The sequence below is a fragment of the Antennarius striatus genome, chromosome 14 (genome assembly GCF_040054535.1).
Source record: "Antennarius striatus isolate MH-2024 chromosome 14, ASM4005453v1, whole genome shotgun sequence".
In the NCBI taxonomy this organism is placed as follows: Eukaryota; Metazoa; Chordata; class Actinopteri; order Lophiiformes; family Antennariidae; genus Antennarius; species Antennarius striatus.
Genome location: NC_090789.1, coordinates 18,604,417 through 18,621,017, shown reverse-complemented (window position 1 = coordinate 18,621,017; position 16,601 = coordinate 18,604,417). Strand labels below are relative to the sequence as shown.

The window sequence follows — 16,601 nt, the reverse complement described above, 5'->3', positions numbered from 1 at the left end:
AACAATGTCATTAAAATCTCATATACAGTATGCAAGGTATATGCTGAGCAGCTCATTTTAAAGTGGAGAAAAGAATCTGTATGCTGTAGTACAGGGGTCGGCAACCCAAAATGTTCAAAGAGACATATTGGACTAAAAATCAAATGTGTAAGGCCCCTTGTGTGTGTGTGTGTGTGTGTGTGTGTGTGTGCGCTACGGGCCTGTACATATATATATATATGTGTGTGTACATATATATACTAATATATATATATATATATATATATATATATATATATATATATATATATATATATATATATATTAATAACCTGTGTGATAGAGTGGTTTACTAATTTCCCTGCGGGGATCATTACTGTACGTTAAAAATTTAAAAAATAATTGTAATAGTTCTTACATCGGGTCCTAGGGCTCCTTGGGTTTTGTGGACTGCACAGGCGAAGAGCCATTAAAAACATCTTGGAAGCATCGGTGAAGGCTTCACATTGACTCTGGTTGAGGAGGGGGGATGCGTGGCGTAGTGGGCTACCTGGACACAAGTCGGGGGACTGATCACCCCTGTCTGGGTAACTTCCATTACTACATTAATGTATTAAGCTTTGTTGCATTGATGAAGTCATTAAATATTCGCCCAAATGCAGCTCGCATATCAAAGATCACTCCTTGTAAATAATCACGTTCAGTGTGTGATGGTGATGGGGATCTCTAGACTCACGGAAGGGAAGTGAGGAGTCTCGCTGTTCATCCCTGATGAATAGTCAGCTTGAGCTCCAATAAGAAAAGTGTTTCCACTCCTGAAGACTATTACCAAGCATGTTTAGGTAACGTGTTCTAAACAAGCAGCGCTATTAATTCAATCATTTCTTCTTGCAGCCAATCGGAGTTTACAAACCTACACAACAGCACTGTCTGTTCAATGTCGATAATATCAAACAACTCATCACAGGCAATTGAGTATTCTAGAGTTGCATTAATGTCCTTTATTTGCTGATTGGTCATGTTGCGTGCCCTTTCCTTCAGTGTCTTTGAGGAAAGAGGTCTGTTTTAAATTTTTTGTATTATCTTTGATTTGTTTTTGAAGTCTGAAAATAAGTGCTCCGATATTTTAATGTAGTGAATCCTTCATGTGATCACCATCTGTGAACGGTTTTCCACGGGTTACAACAGAACTAGCAGCGGTGCTGGAGTTTGGAGATCTCCACTACTTAAATCTCTGCGCTCCTCTAATTTCTCCATTAATACTACAATCGCACTTTTTCTTTCAATCTTAACAGGCAAATTTAGCATGCCTTCCCTGGAAATGTTTTTCCCAAATTACTCTTTGTTATTTGACAGCTTCTCATTACAAAGCAAAAATGCAAGCAATCCTTCCGCACTGGAAGCAAATGATTCAGTCCATTCTTCCCTGAATCCTCTGTTCTCGTCAGCTATCGTTCTCTTCCCATCACACACCCACCGGTTTGTTTACAACAGCCACCTCCCTGGCAAAGCGCCACGCTGAAACGTGTGTGCGAGTCTATGATGCAATTCTTCATTGACAGAAATGTTGAAATGCAGGCCTGAGGGGGGGCAGTAGCTCAGTCGGTCGAGTGGGTCGTCCAATGATCACAGGATCGGCGGTTTGATTCCCGCCCCCAACCAGCCATCTTTGGAGTGTGAGATGACAGTAGGTGTCAGCTCACCTCACAAGCACTGCCAAGGTGCCCTTGAGCAAGGCGCCGTCCCCCATAAAGCTGCTTATTTAGGGTGCACCACGAAGTTGCTACCCGTCGTTCTGCCTTCCCTGTACTAATTGCATGCTTAAAGGCCCCTAGTTTTCATGTGTTTGTTCAGGGGCTTGTACACACTATACATGCTTGTCTAAAATATGTATAGTCTGAGTGTAAAAATAATTTCCCCATTGGAGATAAATAAAAGGAGTTTCTCTTTCCAACACAGTCATATTTAAGAAATGTAGGGCGGTGTCCCAACATTATCTCTGTCTGCTAACCCTATGTCGCAGTGTGGAGGAGGATGAATGGAAGCTTGGACAATAACAACTGTACATACCTGCATATATGTTGTTATTCTCTTATCTATTCTCTATTACGATTTCTTTTATGCTCTTCATTCTTATATTTTTCTTATTCTGACATTCGCTATGGTTTTTTTCCGAAGCAGCACAACTATAACGAAAACCGAATGAATTAATCTCTTGATTTCTGCCTGGATTATTTCCCATGCAGGGTTTACGTCAATTGAACTTAACCCTTGACTGGTTACAATGAATATCTGTTAGGCTGTAAATAAAGGTTGAAGCTGTTTGTTAATGAGCGGTGTAGTCAGTTTGGATACACACAGCTCTCAGATTACTTAAAATAGCTAAAGCTGCTTTCATTCACCAAAAAACAGACAACAGTTATGATTAAGTAGCGTCTTTCATCTGCTATGAAACTGGTTATGTGTTCCCCATGACGCTGAGGATACACTTTACGCATACACACAAATGACTGAAATGAAGTTAACTAGTTAGCCAAATACTGACTTCAGCAGCTTTTGAACTTTCAGTGTCTAGCTCTGAGCATTGCCACACACTGCTACCTCAGCTTGAACACAATCTCTAACTCAGGGATGACCACGCCCTGTCGGGGGGATGACATGTCAATCATTCAAATATGGCTCAGGATCTGTCAATCAGTCCCATTGTTACGTCAAGACGGAAACTGTGACCAAACAATTCGTTATGATGCTGTCCTGCCAAAAATTCCAAATATTTATTGATGCAGGAAGCTTTTGTTTTCCAGATTCTATGAGTTGGTAGGGTTAATGAGGACCACTATGTATATGTAGAGACCTTACAAAATGTGTTTTTCATAATAGGACCCTTTTAAGCTAAGATTTTTTTTCTTTTTACCATTACGGCATTGAGATTGATCTGGTGAACAGTACAAACCATGGATCTTAGGGTGTAGATCACAACCTATAACCTTGAATTTACAAATCCTACTCTAGTGAAAACATGACCCACCTTACTCTGCCTCTGACTGGGCTCACTATATATCAAGAATACATACAGTGTATTGATGTCAGAATCATGGATTCTTTAGTAGCAGAGCCAAACACCCCCAGCACCACTGAAGGCACAATGGGTTGAATGCAAAAGAAGAACCACACTAAATAACTCTGCAGCACTAAACTCCATCAGGACAGCTCACTTTCACCACTTATGTCACTGCATTTACATGTAGTACTCCCATCACTGACCAATATTTCCAATTTACCATGCAAACCCGCCACTAGTACTTGGAACCACAATATCATTATTAGTTTAAGCCAGAATTAAAGTTCAGCCTTATTGTTTATAATCTCTTACCAGAATTTTTTTCCGTAAGGCTAATGAAAATACTGTGGATCATTACGCTATTTCTTTCCTGTACAGGTTTCAGCAGCAAAGGCACATAGTTAACACCCGCCAGCACACTGATGAATTCTCTTCACTAAAGAGAATCTTGTCTCACTATTAAATCTACATGGGTCATTTACAAATTAAAATAAACATAGAAAGATCTGTTACCCCTCTCGCTTCTGAGATCCGAAAACATGGCAAAAAGAACATTTTGTGGTATTGGTGACAAAGGTAAGGCGAGTCCAGAATTTTCTGAAGCAGCAACAGGCACTATGTTGGAAATACAGAAAGTGTAGTCCTACTTCTCAGTATTATCTCGCAACAACACCCAACCTGGACAGGGCTGTATTTCACTCTCAGCATGCAGCTGTAGTCCACATAATTCATATCAATCCATCTTCAAAGAAACTACAACACCCATGTCACCTGTATAAAATACCCACAAGGCCACCTTCTTAAAGGGACATGGCTGAAGCACAGTCTGAAGCGGAGCTCTGTGTAGACTTGGTGGCTAATCTCACTGTGAAATGTGGCGGGAGGGTGTCACGTTTGCATTCTGTCTCACCCTAATTCAGAAACATTCTGATTATACAGTACCAAACAAAGTTGATTGAAACACAAATTAGATTTACAATTCAATAATCTCCTTTTCTTGGTAAAGATCTTAAAATAGAAAAACAAATGTTTTAACTTAAAAATCTGCATTCGCTGAATTTCTGTCAACATGCAGCAGCTTTCACTAAAATATTTGGTATTAAAGAGACCCTCATAAAAGGTCATTCTAATCTCAGAATTTTTATACATATTTGATAAGACGCATACCCCTGTGGGTGTTCATTTATTTATTTTTTTAAATCTTCATCACGTTGTTCTTGGCGGCCACTTTTTGCGCCAATTCCACCAAGAATAAGGAAACTGTGTGATACAGACATTAGTTGCCTCATAAAATGTTTATCTTTTAATCAATTACAGTGCTAACATAAGACGTGTTAAATTTCATGAAAACCAATTCAATCAGGATTAAAGTACTCCAGGTGTGTACCACAATCCAGTGCAACAACATTGCAAACACAGTCCTCCCAACCCATCTTCCCTCTGCAGTTCCAGCATCACTGCTTTAGCATGCCAGCACGACTCGTAATTGAAAGCAGTTGCATATGCTTCTCTTGAAAATGGATCATTTCAATGAATTTCCCGTGCTGTGTCCTATTTTTCTTTACTGGCACCAGGAAGAACCCGGGTTTTACTGCACAGCATAAGGTTCTATAAGGACTTTGTCGTTGTACTGTCTCTTTTGTCGGTGATGTGTAACTGTTATGTGTATTTATTGTGAGCAGATGATATACTGAATTCCACTCAGGATCAATAAAGTATATATCTGTATACTGATCTGAGGATTTTGTACTGGTACTTAACAGCAGTCAGGGTACTGTTACCTATGACATGGAGGTCTACGTAACCCTTGAAGAATGTGCCTCCCCAGGCCATCACTCGCCCATCCCCAGACTGGTCATGCTGGATGATGTTACAGGCAGAATAACATTCAGCAATGCATTTCCAAACTCTTATGAGTGTCACATGGCCTTCGTGCATACCTGCTCTCATCTGTGAAGAGAACAGGGAACCAGAGGCAGTCCCTTGCATAATCTGGTTTTTTCTGACAAATGTCAATCATGCTGCACAGTGCTGAGCTGTGAGCACAGGTACCACTAGAGAACCATAGGCCCTGATGGGGTTCTGCTTCTGACAGTTTAGTTTGAAGAATACACACCAATGGCTTCCTAGGGGTAATTATGGAGGCATTGGCAGTTCCCACTGTTCCTCCTCTGGCAAAGGAGCAGATAGCTGATGTTTTTCTACAGCTTTGTCCAGCTCTCCTTGTTTAATTGATGGTCTTCAGGTGTCTTCTCTATGTTCTTGAGACTGTCCTTGGAGACAGCAAATCTTTTTCTAACCACACGTGCCATCCTGGAGCAGCTGGACTATTTGTGTGACTTAACTGGGATGCAGATCCCACTTCATGCTACCAGCAGTGACATGGACACTATGAATCAGGAAGGATCAGGATATAACCACAGTCTGTGGCCACCATATGAAAACCACCCAGGGTTACTTTTGCCTTTCTGTGGCAACTGTAACTTACATTTGCACCTAAGCAGAAAGATATCCATTCACGGTCACTGGTGCGTCATTATTGGACAGACTGATATCTCTGATACAACTGATTGATATTAAACTGATGATTAACAGTTAAGTTTTTGAGTTACATTTTTTATATACAGTAAATGTATATATTTTGATAGATATCTTTATGTAAAGGAGGCCTTACTTAATTTAAAAGCCTGTGTTGAACTACATGGTTTGTTGTGAAATAAAGAAAACAAAGCAACCCAATCCTTGTGAGTGAGACTGCTGTAGTGCAATGTGCCTTTGCCTACTTGTGGAAATGACACTGTTAGAGAAAGAGAGAAAGAATATCTGCTCAATACAGAAAAATTAGAAATCTTTTTGGGAGACTGAAGTATTCACAGCACTTCCTCAATCTGGTATCCCACTTCTTATGTTGCCATTGGTCGAAGCCCCCCCTTCCTCTGTCAGCTGATTCGCTGTTGGTATCTAAGGGCTGGCTGGCCAGTACTCTATAAATAAACTCAGTGCTGTCTCAGCAACCAGCCTATAATACTCATTAGCTACTTCTCTCTCTCCTGTTCCACCTCTCTCCCACTGAGCAAGCAGCTTCCAATAGCAGGCATGCGTTTTTGGAGACGCAGTTCAACACACTCCCCCCTAGCAATCCAACCCACTCAGTCACACTCAATCCCTTCTTCCTTTATCATTCCTGATTTCTCAAACCTCTCAACCACAAAATCAGAATGATCGCTTCTATTCATTTAAATAGACATCTTGGTAAACAAATGCAGATGGTTACCGAGAGGTCTTTTACTTCATAATAGAAAAAAAATATTTATCTGAACTGTGAGGTCACTTCAGGGAATACAGCATCACACACTACAAGCAAAACGAATGCTTCCACATTTGCTGAAGGATAAAGAAAGCAACACAAAACCAACTATGTTGGTAACAACATTGTGAACCACTGTGAAATAATAGTGCACTGAAGAAAGGTGTCTCTACTGTGCACACAAATATGTATTTAAACAATGACCAACAAGACTATTTAAGTTGAGTCAGACGTAAAACAAAGTCTGAGCAGTTTCAAAATATAGCGATGACAAAGTCCAACGAAAACAAACAATCCTGCGGGTGTCTAGTTCATCCTGTCATTAATGTTTGATCCAAACCAATGCAGTATACTCATAATTTAACCGAATGAACCATTGAGATGTTCTGATATTCACTAAAATCATAACGAGTACAATAATTTAGAACCCGAGTAAACAACATAAACAATCTTTTGCAGACAGTGATGCCCTGGAGCAACATGCTGTAAATAAAACACACTCATTAATACAGAGTGTTTCAGAAGAATGGGTATGAAACAATTTCTTGAGAGGAACACAAAACAACAAGCAAACACATACAGTGAGGGACACTGAATTGTGAATCAGTTTTAAAATAGCATTATAATACCAAGTTTTATTCTAATATGACAACATTGTTGTTCTGTATATCATTATTACTTCCAAGGGAATCCACGACAAGATTATAAACATGACATCAGGTTATATGCAAGTCATTTGTGTGATTTTTCATTAACAAAATAATCATGAGACACTAGAAAAGTGCTACCATACCAGTTCATTTTCTTTAATTTACTCTATTTAGACAGAAATGAATGACAGGCACAAAGCTTGAGATCTGTAGACCTTCTAGCTATATTATGAACATGAGGAAACTGCAAATTTGATCATGTATTTGTCTTATAACTAATGGCATTCTCTTAATAAGTATTGTTAGTTGATATTTCCAAAAAATTCAAAAGAACACTTCAAAATGTTTTTAGCATGGCATTGAAGGGGGCCACAGTGACCCTGGTTGAGAAAAATGCAACCAATACAACTCCCTGAGTAAAATGTATAGAAACATAATGTGTCAATTTTGTAAAATACTGAAACACCATATTTAAATAAAAATACCACAAGAAATCAAATCTTGAAAACAAATAGTTTTCTGGATATTACATGTCCATTTGAATTTGAAACCAGTGAAGTGAAGTGCTAACAGTTGGTGGGAAGTGGGGTGCACCATGGACAAATTGCCAGGTTATCGCAGGGTCATATGAAAAACAACCAATAACTCACCTCTAAAGGCAATTTAGAGTCACTAATTCACCTGTAGAGTATTACATGCTTTTGGTAGTGGGGGAAGCTGGAGAGAGAGAAGCAACACATAACCCACACAGACACAGAGGGAACACAACAACACAACAAAAACACAAAATCAGCACAGAAAAGTCTCAGTAGGATTTCAACCCAGAACCCAACCCTTCTTGCTCTGAGGCAACATGGTGTAACATCACATTAGTGAGATTAACTGGCAAAAGGTTAGTCAGGACTGGGTATAAAAAGTGCATCCAAGAGAGGCTGGCTCACAGTGAAGTTGTGAACAACTGTAACAAACTATACAAGCAAACAATGCAACAAAACTTTCACAATTTCCTTGTCCACAGTCAAAACAAGAACCAATGCAGTCAGAGACTGCAACATTCTGCGACACCCCTGAATTCATAATTTTACCCTGCATAGGTCAAAGATCCAAGCCAGTGCTTTGACCTACTTACTCACACTGGCCTTCTCCCTCGTCTTTCTATCTTATCCAGTTTCCGAGTGTACAAAAGTTAAAATTTCACATTGACCTAGTTTTCTCAAGGTCAAACGCTGACGATTACAATACATCACCACTTTGAAGCAGGATCTAATATCATTACAAGATTCAGAGGATATGAAGAAATCATTGACAAAAACCAAACTGAATGGCTATTATCTTGAAGTCCTTAAATGGTTCATTTAGGACATGAGTCCAGTACCTGTTTCATGTCAAGTCTTCTTTTCCCTTCAGCTTTTCCCTTCAGGGGTCGCCACAGCGAATCAGTGTCCTCCATCTAACACTGTCTTCTGCATCCTCTTCTCTCACACCAACTACCTTCATGTCCTCTTTCACTACATCCATAAACCTCCTCTTTGGTCTTCCTCTAGGCCTCCTGCCTGGCAGTTCAAAACTCAGCATACTTCTACCAATATATTCACTATCTCTCCTCTGGACATGTCCAAACCATCTCAGTCTGGCCTCTCTATGACTTTATCTCCAGAACCTCTAACATGTGCTGTCCCTCTGATGTACTCATTCCTGATCCTATCCTTCCTGGTCACTCCCAGAGAGAACCTCAGCATCTTCATCTCTGCTACCTCCAGCTCTGTCTCCTGTCTTTTCCTCAAATGACACTGTCTCTAGACTAAACAACATCGCTTCTCCTCCACCTGTTCCCTGCTCGCACTACAGATCACAATGTCATCTACAAACATCACAGTCCATGGAGATTCCTGTCTAACCTCATCTGTCAGCCTGTTCATCACCATGGCAAACAAGAAGGGGCTCAGAGCTGATCCCTGATGCAGTCCCACCTCCACCTTGAACTCCTCTGTCACACCTACAGCACACCTCACCACTGTCTTACAGTCCTCATACATGTCCTGCACCGCTCTAACATACTTTTCTGCCACTCCAGACTTCCTCATACAGTAACACAGTTCCTCACTGGGCACCCCGTCATCAGCTTTCTCCAGATCTTCAAAAACACAATGCAGCTCCCCCTGGCCTTCTCTGTACTTCTCTATCAACATCCTCAAAGCGAATACTGCAAATGTAGTACTCTTTTTTGGCAAGAAACCATACTGCTGCTCACAAATGCTCACTTCTACCCTTAGTCTAGCTTCAATTACTCTCCCATAACTTCATTGTATGGCTCATCAGCTTTATTCCTCTGTAGTTGCCACAACTCTGCACATCTCCCTTGTTCTTAAAAATGGGCACCAGCACACTTCTCCTCCATTCCTCAGGCATCCTCTCACTATCTAAGATCCTGTTGAACAACCCAGTCAGAAACAATGATTCAGTGAAAATAATGATTCTCCAGCTCAGGGCTCTGTTTACTACGATATAATATGACTTGAACTATATCTGCAGCCAGAACATGGTATGTGGACTGCAAGGGTGGAGATCAAGCCACCAACCATGTGATAAGTAGATGACCAATCTACCACTGAGCCACAGCTGACCTTAGCTAGCTGCCCAGCTAAGGACATCCTTAGATGAGCTCTGCAGCCCCTGAATGACATGTAGTTAAGCTGGCCAAACCATTATTCATGTTTTATTTATGGCTCTGGGGTCTTAGAAATTGAAACAGCATGAGCTGGGAAGTTACTTACGATTGTGAATGGCGATTAATGGACAGAAGTATCAATAAGGGTATGGGCCACATTCTGAACTAGTACTATTATAACTACCATTGAAGCCTTTAATACAACAATATTACTCAGGTTTTACTACAATGATTGTACTACTTTTTATCAACCAATCAACACCTGCTGTTAATATTGCTAGGAAATAGGAACGGCACTTCGTGTCACAAGGATAAAGAAAGGAAGATACAGAGATATAAACACAAAATTCTCTGTGGACCAGACTGTCTCATTTAACAGTAGTCATTTCTGTCTTAGTAGTACAGCCTTTGAAGTGCTTCAAAGGATGCAGGCTCTGTGATGTGAATCATCTATCTTGAAAAGTTGATCCTAACTTGATTATGACTTGAAAGGTTGACTAGCAACAGACTCAAGTTTCTATGGAGATTCTAACTGAATATTTGTATGCCAATGCAATAGCAATAATGTTTTTCAAACAGAGGATTATAGATGGATTGCTGTGAATTCTTTCAGCATTCAAACATGTTGCAAGGCAAACCACAGAACAATGAGAAGCAGAGCCGTTAGGATTTGGAGTTTTCATTATCTCGTGACTGCTGGGTAGCGATGTCGCCGCACAGCAAGACGGTTCCGGGTTCACGTCCTGCTCTGGGCGGAGTTTACATCAAGGATATTGAGATACTAAAAATATTAGATGGCTCTCTCTATATATATGTGCCCATACACACATGGCGAAAATCTGCCAATACCAAAAATACATAGGTCTAAAAATGATCTGGAAATCATTCCCTTCCCTAAAATGGAGTCTCCATTCGAACAGCAACATGAACAGTGAATTCATTAAATAGGTATTAAATTTGCAACCTTGCTCTTGCAATTGGTGGGTATCCAGATTCCACTGGATAGTACTGACTTGAGTCACCTCTGCTCTTTTGCCACCATTACAGTTCCTAGCAAGCTGAAGAACTACAAAAGGTCATGTGAAAGCTCTGATTAATGAGTGACACACACAATATTTTGCACAGGACATATCTAAACAGTCAAGCTATTACAATATTTTTATTGCAGTCATTTTATTATGAATATTCAAAATTCCTCACTAAAACAGCTGATGAGCAGAACATGATTGGCACTTCATCAAATACTCTTCCTGGTACTAACTAATGCTTCAGATTGAGCGATAGGGATTCTTGCAAATGGCATTAGCTTCTTTAAGTGATTGAGGTGCTGGGCTTGCGCTAGCCATTCGCCACTTCGCCATAGGCGAAGTAAATACCAGATTGGCGACAAGGTTTTTATATTGTGTAGCCACAGTGGCGTTCTTATTTTTACGGAAAAAAGGCTAAAACTTACAACTTTTTCGCTCACTAGCGCTAGCGCCGCTACTGCCGCTAGCGCCACTACTTCCGCTAGAGAGTGGCGCTAGCGCCGCTAGCGCCGCTACTACCGCTAGCGACGCGCGATGAGTGTCGGTCATCCGCGCGCTGCACCGCTGTCTTGGACACAGTGTGGCTCTTTGTGGCTTGTTCAATTCTTTTACACTGAGCCACAGTGGCTTAGTCATACTAGCTCCTAGTGCAAGCCCAGAGGTGTAAGGGTCATCTAGTCCTTTAGATTCCAAATGGAGGGGTAGAAGGTAGTTACAGAAAATCCCAGAAAACTTAGTGAACAGAAGCTGTGAGAATGAGAGATGGTTATAATGATAAAAAAGCTCCAGAAATATTATATATTTTCACACATAACATGCAAAACGTTAAAAAAAAATTATTAGAAAATCTGGCTGAACTTAATTGTAAAAACATGCATATGAGAAAAATCACAATTTGTTTTTGCTTACTATTCACAAGCAGTTTTGAACAACAAACTTGCAGCTTTTGTTAATTTTGCCTGTTCTTTTGTTCTGTCCTGTAAATGAGGACAGATTTGTCAGTAGTTGAAAAAAAGTAACAGCAACCCAACTACAATAGTTTCCAATTTTGTCTTAACTGCTGTGGAAGTGAACTGACTGTTGTATTTGTATAAAAATGTAAAAGCTGCGATAATTATCTTATGTATAATGTATCTTATTTACTGATGGTTTACAAGTGGAGTCCCATTTCCTGGATAAAGATTTCAACCATTACCTCTCCCAACACACTGCTTTTAGTGGCAAATCAAAACAGTGAGGGATGAAAAAGAATAAGGGTTTGGGGTAAAAAAGAAAAACCAGGATTGGTTCTAGCTCATATAATATTCACGGTGATTCATTTTAGTAAAAGTATGCATCGCTTTAAAAAGGATAAGAAAATTATGTAAAAAGCAGTTTAATCCGAAAACAAAAATCAGCAGCAGTAGCAGACCATCTGATCAGTTGGAGCCTCTCTAGAGATCAGAGTATGATCCACCCATGGTGCTGTGGCACCAGGGTTCTGTTAAGAGCAGACCACACAACATGGACTGCGAGAAGAAGAGGGTGAGTATGAAGATGAGGATGGAGATTAAATGATGAAGCATCTAATGTTCTGTTGACCATACTTGACATCATAATTATAATCTAACGTTATATATAATATGTATGTACAGTATGTGTGTACAATATGCACAGTATATTTGTATGTACTGTACATATTTCCCGTTGTGTTTAATTCCAGTTGAGCTCATGAATTGTACTGTCTTAAATTATTCAGCCATTTATCAATTAAGTGATCCCTCCTTACTCAGAGTTAATGCATTCCAAGAACACCTGCGAAAAAACAAAAACCTGCAATATAGCAACCTAGTATTTTATTACAGTAATTTAAACATTATGAATCCTCCCCATACTGATTTTAAACCACCTTATACCTGTATTACCTTTTCCCACACTCCCATAGACTTGTAACACCCTAAGTGTTTCTTTTTCTGGGCAAGGTTGACGCACACGATATTCCTTGAACGGTCTTTATTTGGCGATCTTAATGAATAAACAAGAACTGACAACGATCTCCCGCTTCCACTCTCACACCCCCATCTCAATCTCGTGAACACATGCAGAACACACACATGTAGGCCACACTTTTGTATGAAAGAAAAGTTGCAGGAGGAATCATGCATCTCGGAACGCAGTGCACACACCACCATAAGGTATCCCCTTGCTCACAATGACAACTTTTTCACAATGCCATTTGATTTTCCATTAACATACACATTAGGTTCCCTTTATAAATTGACCACAACCACAAGGTTCGATAATCTGCTCGTATCAAATCAACAGTGATAATGATGTTCTCATGGACCTCTTGCATGTTAAAAAAGATAAAAAAGTGGGACTTTTCCAAGTAATATTGAACTGCTTACTTTCTTGAAATGGAAAGAATGTCTGGACAAAGTTACAAAAACAAAGCTCTAAGAATCAGAAAGAGAAATTCCTGACTTACATGATACCATAAAATCAACCAACTCTACTGGGAGTTACAACATCCTGATTTGTGCCATGCAACAAACCAATTTTACAGGAACATACCCCAAAGTTTTTCTTTGGGTTTTACAATCACAAAACTATTGTTTCGTAACGTTAAACAGTGTGGCGGGAAGGCTACAAAAAGACCATCTTGCCTCACAAATGTGGTAGAAGGAAAGGAGAGGTCATTCTTCACAGGAAAGTCAGCCATTCACAATGTTATAATAACATGAAAAAAGATTTAAGTACTTGTTGCAAGTTACCAGTCTAGTTTTCTAGTACCAGTCTAGTCTAGATAAAGAAGTCAGCACATTGGCAGTAAAATATATATTTAGCAATATGTTACACCCCAAAATAAAATAATGGTGTTGGATTTAGTTTTCTTCATAAGATTCATATATAGACCTGGTCCAAATTCATTGGTCTAAAATTAAACAAACATTATTTGCACTCCAATTACGTATCGGATAATTTTCTTCTGACAACCCTGTACATTATAATTAACACAAATGTAAGTCATCCACATAGAAATGACATCAGTCATCGGTTTGTTTGCCAATCCATCTGTTTTCTGTGGTAATTTTTTGTCTTGAGTATAACCCTTAAATCAGTGGTCCCCAAACTAAGGCCCATGGGCCGGATGTGTCCTGCCTTCACATTTGCCACGGCCCCCTGAACAGTACCAGGAAAAAAGGCCCCCCCTTGACACACCCGTCACAAAGCAGATCGATCCAGGGATGGAAATGGCACCTTGCATCTTTGACAGAAATGTTGAACAACCTTAACTTGCAGCTACAAGGCCAGAGGAAACTCATTTGCGCCATGTACAGTAATCCCTTGTTACTCATAGTTATGCAAGTAACCCAGGACCACCCGCGAAAAAATGAAATTCCACAATATAGCAAGCAAGTATTTATTTCATTATTCACGGTAACTTAAACTTTTATGAAACCTTTCCATACTGATAATAAACCACCTTATATCTGTATTACCTTTTCCCACACTCTTATAGACTGTTTAAAGCACTTCTGTGTTTCACGGAAGTGCGTTTCGTTCCGTGAGTCTCGGAACGCAGCGCACTTCCGGATGCTTTCAGCGTGTACAGTGTCACGTGACTACCTACTAAAAATCCGCAATGTAGTGAAATCATGCATCTTGAAGCTCGAACAAGGAATTACTTTATAAGGAAGGAACGCGAGAACTTTAAGAGGCTACTAATATGAGTCATTCTGTTCTGTCAATCAAGCTGAACTTTTACCTGTTGCACAGCACAACAGAAAGTTAATGTTCCATGGCCTTTTTTTCTGTGAAGATTCCACAGAGGGTTATTTGATTATTATCTATTTAATAGTGTTATTTATTTCATTAATAGTGTTATTTATTTCATGACTATATTCTGTTAAGATCCCAGAAAGGGTTATTAATATCTGGTTATGTATAGCTTTCTGGAAGACAATGTTTACATTTAGGCACCCCTGCAATCGTTAAAGAGTTTTTCTGTTACAAACTGACCCCGCCCCCCCATCAGAGACGGGAAAGGTTATATGGACCTTAAGGGAAAAGTTTGGAGACCCCTGTCTTAAATTATAAAGACAAGTGTCACAAAATGTTAAATATATCAACCATGATGACAGTCTGTATCTTATATTACTTTTTGTCCATTTCACAGAAACAAGATTTTAAAGTGAGTACAAAGGATGGTCATCGTGTGATCAAAACATTTGATTTTACATGACATTGAAGGGTGCCCATGACTCTAGGTCATCTCCAAAGTATAAATAGGAAAACACAAGATTTTTTTTATCTGGACAAATGTCCAATTCACTTAAGCAAAACACAAAGAACAAATTCACAAAGATCAATGTTAGATAACTACTCTACTGCATTGGTGATGGGAAGAGACTTAAGACCAGAGAGGAAACCCATACAGACACAGGTAGATCAAACAACTGCCAGTGCAGGTCCTCAATTGGATAGAAATCCAGGTATTTCTGTGAAGCAATAGCGCCACCTACTGGGTTGCCCAGCTACAAATATGTGATTGTATAATCTTAGATTAACCTAAAGAAACTTGCACTACTGTCTCATTATGTTTGGTAAAATATTAGGTCAACAATGCAATTTGTTTTGCTTACCGTTTTTATATGTCATTAAAAAAATCAGTATAAGGCAAGTTTGACAGCAGCAGTTTGGCTTAGGGCATACATGTCTGGGAAACAATATTTCTGTTTTATTCAACAGAAATAAATATGTTAGAAATATGTATTAATCAAATGAAAAATGTTTGATCTGCATCTAACATTGTATGCTGATTTTTTTTGAGGAAAGAATAAAAGAAATGGGATAAGATAATTCCATTTTATCTGGCACTGTTCTTTATCCATCATGTATAGCATCTCCTTATTAAAGAATTACCGGTAAATAATTTCTCCTTACTTCACATTCATGTCAAACTTATGTTAATTCATTTTTGGTGTAAATGAAAACGTGTTCCATTCTTTCTGTGTTTAGACAGCATCTTGGAAATTATCCTCAGCAACACCAACCTGTTAGTGCAGTAGATGGCAATGTACCGTCTTAAAGCAGAATAAGTGCAGAAAATCTACACTGGCTGGTTAGACTCAACTAACAAGATTCAACATAGTCTGCAGCACCAATAGAAATGGTATGACACTGCTTTCTATGGCTATGTCTCTTCAAGTTAAGTTGAAACACAAATAACTACATGAAATGGGATTAAGCAAGCATTTCCAAAGAAGCTGCATTTTGCCATTTCTATGGTGATTGTGAATTAACTAACCACAAAATAAATCTAGCAAACTTAATACAGTCCCTTTGTGCATTTAACCATGAACTACGTAATAAAACATTTGCAATGTGTGCCCTCTGTGATTTTAAAAGGAACTCTTAATTAATTTCAAAAGGTGTTGAGAAATTTAAATTTCTTGTATCTGTTGAAGTCAAAATCACTCTGGGGCTCTGAGTCATGTTTCAGTTGTGAGTCGATAATCGAGAACATCGTCTTTTTTTGACCAAAGTACTAAGTCTTTTAATGTGTCACAGAGCACCAAGAGATTATTAAAGGGTTATTTACAAATTTTGAAGTGGACATAGAAAGGGGGAATTTATCAGCAGGATAATGCATAAACATACAATGCAAAAATGAGCTATTGTGCACTCTTCTCTGTCAGTGATTTTTGGCTGGGTCAGTCATTAGATTTTAACCCCATGGAGAATGAAATGGGCACATGTCAAGGTGAGCAGAAAGATCTGTTGACACTGATCAGTTGTTGGAAGCAGTGAGAAATGGACAGAATATAAATACTGTAGCTTCCTGTGAAGGGAATTAAGAAGCTGTTTCCTAAAAAAAATAGAAAGGACAAGCCATCTCCATCAAAAACATTTTCTGCATGCTTCA

The 16,601-nt window shown here is 39.2% G+C and overlaps 1 protein-coding gene across 3 annotated transcripts in view; it reads right to left on the bottom strand.

Annotated features, from left to right (window-relative positions):
- Positions 1-16,601, bottom strand: part of dyrk1b (dual-specificity tyrosine-(Y)-phosphorylation regulated kinase 1B) — a 58,721-nt gene that overhangs the window by 14,583 nt on the left and 27,537 nt on the right. The gene's annotated exons all lie outside the window — the stretch shown is intronic.